This window comes from Stegostoma tigrinum, chromosome 38 (genome assembly GCF_030684315.1).
Source record: "Stegostoma tigrinum isolate sSteTig4 chromosome 38, sSteTig4.hap1, whole genome shotgun sequence".
NCBI lineage: Eukaryota > Metazoa > Chordata > Chondrichthyes > Orectolobiformes > Stegostomatidae > Stegostoma > Stegostoma tigrinum.
Window position 1 is genome coordinate 16,945,619 of NC_081391.1, and position 8,766 is coordinate 16,954,384.

The window sequence follows — 8,766 nt, forward strand, 5'->3', positions numbered from 1 at the left end:
ATCTACAAGAGCTGATGCTATGCTACTCTCTCTCACACACAGACACACACGTGCACCATATAGTAGCAGGGAAGACTGAGTGATTCATTCAGTTATCTTGGATAAGAGATAATGGGAACTGCAGATGCTGGAGAATTCCAAGATAATAAAATGTGAAGTTGGATGAACACAGCAGGCCCAGCAGCATCTCAGGAGCACAAAAGCTGACGTTTCGGGCCTAGACCTCTCTGATGAAGGGTCTAGGCCCGAAACGTCAGCTTTTGTGCTCCTGAGATGCTGCTTGGCCTGCTGTGTTCATCCAGCCTCACATTTTATTATCATTCAGTTATCTTACCTGGTTGTAGCTCAAGTCCTGAAGGGCTGACAGCAAGGCATACGCAATGTGCTTTGCTTTGGACAGGAGGGAATTGTTCCCGTTTCCCTGCTTTTCACCAGGCAAGTAAGAAGCCAGAGGAGTAAGAAATAATGCCACGTGTGGAACCATGCTTTTCTGATTGTTCAGAAAAAGAAGGCCTTACATTTATACAGCTTTTTCATGACCTGCAGAAGTCCAAATACATTTTACATGACAAATTTTTGAAGTATAGTCACTGTTGCAACATAAGAAATGCAGCAATTTATCTACAACAAGCTCCAACAAACAGAACTGCGATAACAACTGGATTACCTGTTTTTGTGATGTTGATTGAGTGATACATTTTGTTCTGGATTTCAGGACAAGCTAACATGCTCCCTTTTGAAACTTGACCATGGGATCTTTTTGGTTTAGCATCTAGTCCATTAAAGAGCACCTCTGACCATGCAGCACTCTGTCAGTATGACACTCTCAACCGAGATAGATATGGTTAAGCTATGGAATATGGCTCAGACCCCAAGACATAAAACTACAGGTGCTACCAACTGAGACAGAACTAAGACTATTTGATTTGAAGTAAAAAGGCGCAGAGCTGGATGAACACAACAGGTCAAACAGCATCAGAGGAGCAGGAGATCTGATGTTTCGGGCCTAGAACCTTCTTCAGAATTGGGGTGGGGTAGGGGGTTCTGAAATAAATAGGGAGAGATGGGGAGGCGGATAGAAGATGGATAGAGGAGATGGGTGGAAAGAAGACAGACAGGTCAAAGAGGTGGGGATAGAGCCAGGAAAGGTGAGAGGAGGTGGGGAGTTAGGAAGGGGATAGGTCAGTCCAGGAGGACGGGCGGGGCGGGCAGGATGAGGTTAGTAGGTAGGAGATGAGGGTGGGGCTTGAGATGGGAGGAGGAGATAGGTGGGAGGAAGGACAGGTTAGGGAGGTGGGGACAAGCTGGGCTGGTTTTGGGATGTAGTAGGGGAAGGGGAGATTTTGAAGTTTGTGAAGTCCTCTTTGATACTATTGGGCTGCAGTGTCCCCAAGTGGAATATGAGTTGCTGTTCCTGCAATCTTTGGGTAGCATCATTGTAGCACTGCAGGAGGCCCAGGATGGACGTGTCGTCTTAGGAATGGGAGGGGGAGTTCAAATGGTTTGCGACTGGGAGTTGCAGTTGTTTAGTGTGAACCGAGCATAGGTGTTCCACAAAGTGGTCCCCAAGCCTCCGCTTGGTTTCCCCAATGTAGAGGAAGCCACACAGTATACAGTATACCACATTGATGGATGTGCAGGTGAACATCTGCTTGATATGGAAAGTCATCTTGGGGCCTGGGATGGGGGTGAGGGAGGAGGTGTAGGGGCAGGTGTAGCACTTCCTGCGGTTGCAAGGAAAAGTGCCAGTTGTGGTTGGGTTGGAGGGGTGTGTGGAGCGAGCAAGGGAGTCACGGAGAGAGTGGTCCCTCCGGAAAGCAGATAAGGGTGGGGAGGGAAAAATATCTTTGGTAGTAGGGTCGGATTGCAGATGGCGGAAGTGTCGGAGGATGATGCGTCAGATCTGGAGATTGGTGGGGTGGTACTTAAGGTAGAGGGAGATTCTGTTTTGCTTGTTATTGCAGGGAGGTGGGGTGTGAGGAAAGAGTTGCAGGAAATGGGGGAGACAAGGTTGAAGGTGTTCTCGACCACTGACGGGGGGAAGTTGCGGTCCTTGAAAAATGAGGACATCTGAGATGTTCAGGAGTGGAATGCCTCATCCTGGCAGCAGTTGCGGTAGAGGCAAAGGAGTTGGGAATAGAGGATGGCCATTTTTGCAGGAAGGTGTGTGGGAGGACGTGTATCCTAGATGGTTGTGGGAGTTGGTGGGCATGAAATGGATGTCGGTTTCCAGGTGGTTGCCAGAGATTGAAACAGAGAGGTCCAGGAAGGAGAGAGAGGTATCAGAGATGGTCCAGGTGAACTTAAGGTTGGGGTGGAAGGTGTTGGTGAAGTGGATGAACTGTTCAAGCTCCTCGTGGGAGCACGAGGCGGCACCGATACAGTCATCAATGTAACGGAGGAAGAGGTGAAGTTTAGGCCAGTGTAGGTACAGAAGAGGGATTGTTCCATGTAATCTACAAAGAGGCAGGCACAGCTTGGGCCCATGTCGGTACCCTCTTTGTATGTAGGAAGTGGGAGAATCGAAAGAGAAGTTGTTGAGGGTGAGTACGAGTTCGGCTAAGCGGATGAGGGTGTCGGTGGAGGGGGTCTGGTCAGGCCTGCGGGACAGGAAGAAGCGGAGGGCCTTTAGGAATTCCTGGACCAAGGTGGAGAAAATGGAGTCGAGGTAGGTGGAGATAAGTTCGTTGGGGTAGGAGCAGGTAGACAATGGGTTGACCATGTCAGTCAGGTTTGTGGATTTTGGGAAGGAGATAGGAGTGGGCGGTGCGGGGTTGGAGAACAACCTTGGCGCCAAATCTCCAACAACTCCTCCTACTGCCCCCTTGATCATGACCCCACCCCCGACCACCAAACCATCATCTCCCAAACCATCCACAACCCCATCACTTCAGGTGACCTCCCACCCACAACCTCTAACCCAATCATTCCCCAACCCCGCACCACCCGCTTCTATCTCCTTCCCATAATCCACAAACCTGACTGCCCTGGTCGACCCATTGCCTCGGCCTGCTCCTGCCCCACCGAACTTATCGACAAACGTACGAGAAACCACACATCGTCAGATACACTGTGGGCTGTGTGGGTCCCGATACCAGCTCAGGTCAGACTTCTCAATTACTGTTAAACTGTGCTTATTGTTGCAGGGTACAACATGGCAAGGCTCCAAGTATGCTTCAGGCAGGGCTAACTCAGCATCAATAACAATCTTAAAAACCCTCGATTAAACCTATTGAAGTAGAATTCTGTGGCAATTCTCTTGACCTCTAATTGTACGGTTGGTGGAATCTCCTGAGAATTCAGATTCACCTTTCGTTCACAGCTTTTGCCTGTCTACCTCCGAAACAATTGCCAGAGGCTGAAACTAAAGGATCCATGCCTACAATGGAGGATGCTCAGGCTTATGCCAAATGATGTGGTAGTCTTGCCTCCTGGTGGTCCCTTCTGCTTTCATGCCCCTGCAGTGGAAGAAGTACCTAAACACTATGCAGACAGGATTGTAATCCAGAGGACATGAGGGCTCTTGAGGGATTTCACACATAAACTTTCTTGCCAGTTCTTATCAAACTGTCAACTCATCTCAACCTATTGAAAGCAGGAACCTGTCAAGAGGTGTCGGACTGTGAAACAACATGGATTGAGCATTAGGATGTCTCCTTGGAGCTAGGTCAGGATCAGCCCTGCAAAGGCCTGGGCCAAGAATTGTTAGACTTAAGATTCAGGACCATTGTTACCTGACAAAGGTAGTCAACAAATTTTAAGGGATTTTCAGATTAACTTTTGTTTAGAAGTATCAGTTTAAATATGATATGTTTGTTAATTAGACAGAGAGTAAAATAACCCGTAACAGCTTGAAGTTGGGGCAGCTGAAGGACTCCTTGGGTTTTCTTTTTCCCTTCCTGGTGTTTTTTTTCATTCACTCACATGATGTGGGCATCTCTGGCAAGGCCAGCATTTATTGCCCATCTGGAATCACCCAGAGGACTGTTAAGAGTCAAACACATCACTGTGGATCTGCAGTCACATGTAGGCCAGACCAGGTAAAGATGGCAGATTTCCTTCCCTAAGGGAGATCAGTGAGCCACATAGGTTTTTCCCGACAATCAATTTGTGGTCATCAACAGAGTTTTAATTCCACCATGGCAGGGTTTGAACCCCAGTTCCCCAGAACATTAGCTGAGTTTCTGTATTACTAGCCTGGTGATAACAGCACGAGGACATTGCCTCCCCTTGTTTAATCCAGCTGAAGGACGCAACTGTCTAAAGTGCACTGCCACCTGACAAGGTTTGCCTCTGAGTGCTCTCCATTTCTCCCTTTTCTAAGGATCAATCAGCCAACTGAATCTTCAGGCCAATGGACACAAGGCAACTACTTGCAACTTCAGGATAGCTGTTGACCTCCTTGTCCACCTTTACCTGAAGGTTAGTTTCTGTTTGTTTAGAAATCGAACTTGTGTTTTCCTGCTTTGGTTATAGGGGATATATGGGGTCAGATAATCCTCTCATCGTGGTCTTAGTGATTCTTGTGGCCTTTTTTATAGCTTCCTTTTGTCTATGTTTGTTAGACTGTGTTTATGTTTGGAGAAGAAAATAGCTGCTGTGGTATAGTTAGGTGAAATTTCTTTTTAAACAGAAAATACTAGAAAAAAAAATCAGTTTTACTGATTGCATCAGTCTCTGTTGTGTTTGCAGAGATTGGGTACATGTATTCCATAGATAGTTGAGTGGCTCACTAGTATATTGACTAGCAGCCGGGTACAACTGAATGAATATGTAGAGAGTAAGACAGAAGCCTCTTCTATAAGAAATTTGCATGTCTTGCTATCATCCAGCTTGCTAGGTGGCATAGTGCCTTCTTGACATCTGTACAATAGTACAAGATCAAAAAGTGTCCCTTCCTCTCTGACAAACCCCCTCCCTTTGACTTGCCAAACTCCCTCAACCTTCATATCCCACTCCATTCCTCCACACAACATTCCCTGTCCTTGGCTGATGTCTTTTGGTTGTGCTTGTAGCTCTGTGTCATGACCTTCTCGGTTTGTAGGGGTTTGCAAATCCCACTGTTGAAGAGGGGTTGCTGAAGCAGAATAATTGAGAGTATTGGAAAGGGGGAGAATTGACGAATGCAGCAGTGCCATTTTTGACATGAGATGGGAGATTTTAGATTTCAAGTTGGGGCTTTAGTCCAATGTTGATATATCTGATGGCTCTCTTCCTTTCCCACATTCCCACTCTCTCCCACCCTAACAATTCCACTCACTTCCACTGTCACATTCCTATTTCTTTGATGCTGAACTTTCCACACTCTGGCTTCCAGTAATGAACACATTTTCCCTTATTCTTCCTTCAGCACTCCCACTTCAAACATACCTGGCATTTCCACTATAGTTCCCCCAACATTCTCACTGTCTATCTCCACAGCATTCTCACCCCCTTTTTTCCTGACCAGTATTCCCAATCTCTTTCCCCAGCATTCCCACTGTCTTTCCCTTGACATTCCCATTGTCTTCTCCCAGCATTCCCACACATTCCCCTAGCTTCCCCATTCCTTTCCCTTGGTATTCTCACCTCCCTCCCTCAGCATTCCCACTCCTACAATTCCCAGTATTGCCACTCTATTTACCCGAATTTCTTACGGCTTTCCATCTCAACACCCGAATCATATCCACCCTGAGATCCCTATTGTCGTCTCACATCTCCGCTCCTCTCCACCCTAACATTCCGACTTCCTTCTATCCTGATTTATTCTTCCTTCCTCTCTGTCAATCCCCCACCCTTCCACCTTGACTTGCTAACTCTCTCTATCTTCACATCCCAATAATTTTTGCTCCAACATCACACATTCCTCCATAGAACATTTCCTGTCCTTAACAGGCTGCTGTTTTCCTCTCCCAATGGTAATGAGTGTGAAAACATTCAAAGTCAATAACACACTAAGATTTCAGAGCAAGAAAACAACACTAAAGAATTAATGGGGAATCTATTTCTTATGCGAGAATCTTAGGAATAAACGTCAGTGCTTTCACCAGTTAACCTTTTATACCATTGGGTCACTGTAGACTCTGTCAGAAAAGCTTTATCAACAGATACATCATTTTCTCTCGCTTTGTAAATTAAACTAAAATTACAATAAATTCAATGATGAAATATGTATTTACTTTCCAGCGGCCTTGTAGTCATACAAACCAGATTAAAATTAGGGCACTCAAAATTATTTGTTCTTTACGTTATAAAAAGAGTTATCTCAGAATTGTGGATAATGTGTTTTGAACCTATATATCACCTTGCTCCTTGTTGACCTTAATGTCAATCATATTACAGGGAAGTGTTGCGTAAAGTGCTCTGTTTCCCCACAGACCAATCAGTGTATCAAATTGTCGGCAGGTGTGGAGGTCTTAAGGTACACTGGGTAATCTGATCCAGCAGTAACACTCCATCTAAGCTGCACAGTTGTGTATCAGTGTGTGGACCTATTGACCTCCATTTTCAGAAGTTACTGCGGCTCACAGACTCAACAGCTGCAGTGGAAATGAAGGAGAATATAGGCAAAAAAACTCCAGGTTAAAGGGTTTTTAAAAGATATTTTTAATCAACTTGCTCAGACATATGAAGGCACACCTGTGGAGCAAATGGGAGTTGAACTCACTACCAGTGTGTCACATAAGCCCCTTTTTCATTTGTAGGATGTGGGCATCATTGGCTAAGCCAGTATTTATTACTAAATCCTCAAAGGGCAGTTAAGAGTTGACCTTATCGTTGTGTCTTGGAGTCACATACAGGCCTGACCAGATAAGGACAACAGATTTCCTTCACTAAAGGACATGCATGAACCAGATGGGCTTTGAATGATAATCAACAATAGTTTCACTGTAATCATTAGTTTAATAATTCCAGGCTTTTTTGATTGGATTCAGATTTTACCATCAGCCGTGGTGGGATTCGAATGCACGTCCTCAGAACATTAATTTGGTATTTGTGGATTATTAGTCGGCTGATATCACCACAATGCCCAGTGCATGATGACCAACGAAGGTGTGTTCATAATGTTCCCTGTCTCCCTCAAACTTGCAGATCCTCCCAATATGAGTGGCAAACGTTTTAGAGATTACTTGTATTGGAAAGAATATTGGAATCTTTGCCATGTCTGGCCCAGACTGTAACTTGCAAGTAAAAGCTCAGGCATGTTGACACAGAAAATTGGACTCTCTGAGATAACTGTGACACACTATCACTGCTGTACAACATAGGCCTTTCCAAACCGGCCTAGAGGGACAACAGCATGGAGAAACGCCCACCAGCATGTTCTTCATCAAGCCACACATCGTGCTGACTCAGAAATGTGGGCTGGATTAGTTCTGTGTCAGTTTTGGGGAGTTTCATGAAAAGCTTCTCTCAGTCAACTTCATTGCAGAGATAGTAGGAACTGCCGATGCTGGAGAATATGAGACAACAAAGATATAGAGCTGGATGAACACAGCAGGCCAAGCAGCATCAGAGGAGCAGGAAAGCTGACGTTTCGGGTCTAGATCTTCTTCAGAAATGGGTCGAGACCCGAAATGTCAGCTTTCCTGCCCGTCAGATGCTGCTTGGCTTGCTGTGTTCATCCAACTCTGCACCTTGTTGTCTCTGTCAACTTCAGCTTGTTTCCTCATGCAAGCTTCTGCTGCTCAAATCATTGTGTGTGCACTGCACTTCTATGGCACCATAACTGTGCTATTGGCACTTGCCGGCAGTGGAAGCCTATACCAGTGCCAGGACGTTCTGGGATTCCTTCAGCTGGCAGCATGGTAGCTCCAGACCCAGCACATAGAATGTCTGCTAGATGTAGACACAGACCTGCACTCTCAAATTCTAGTCTTTGGTGCTCAACACCAGCAACAGACCCATAGAGGGTGAGGTATCTTGACTTCACATCAGGTGCCCCTTCCCCCATAAGAAGACAGGCTGGTGCTAGCCAGCGCCCAGCTTGGGGAGGAACCATACACCAACCGCATCTCTTCCCCCCGACTACTGCCTCCAGATGCCTCCTTTCAGAGCTCTCCAGAGATGCCCAGTGACTCCACCTCCACCTTGCTCGAATTCCTCTAACCCTGTAGGAGATCAACACGAGTAAGTAAACCTTCATCTGGGCAGGACTCACTCAGGATTTTATTATAATGCTGCTGCCAGGCTCCATTCGCACACAGGGGCAGGCACCCATCTCATGGATTGGACAAGGTTGAACCTCAGGGCTCATCTCTTGCCCTCTTAGAGTTCAATCACATTGGACTTACATGAATGCTCTTCAATCTGTTTGGATGCTTGAAACTAGTTCAAGAGAGCAAGTCAGCCCTGATTAGCATTATAAAGTGTTTAAATTTTGTATGAGCTGAACTCTGCCCCAGTCAGCAATAGGTTCGCCTCTCTCCTGGATTTAACATATCATTTAGGCTGACATTCCCTGTGCAGTGCCAAGAGAGTGCTGCCGCACTGTCAGTGTGGCAATCATTTGGATGAGGTGTAAAACCAAGATTCTCTCTACCCCCCACTTTTGGGTGGATGGGAGAGATCTCATGGCAATATTTTAATGAAGAGTGGAGATCTTCTCCCCAGCTCCCTGACTGAGATTTATCCCTGATGTCAACGTCACTAAAGAAATTGGATTATGTTATCTTTGTTGCATTGCTGTTAGTGAGAGCTTGCTGTGTGCAAATTGACTGCTATTTCCTCCGTTACGATAGTGGCTACATGTGCTTCATGTGCTTTAAAGTATTTTGGAAAATCCTG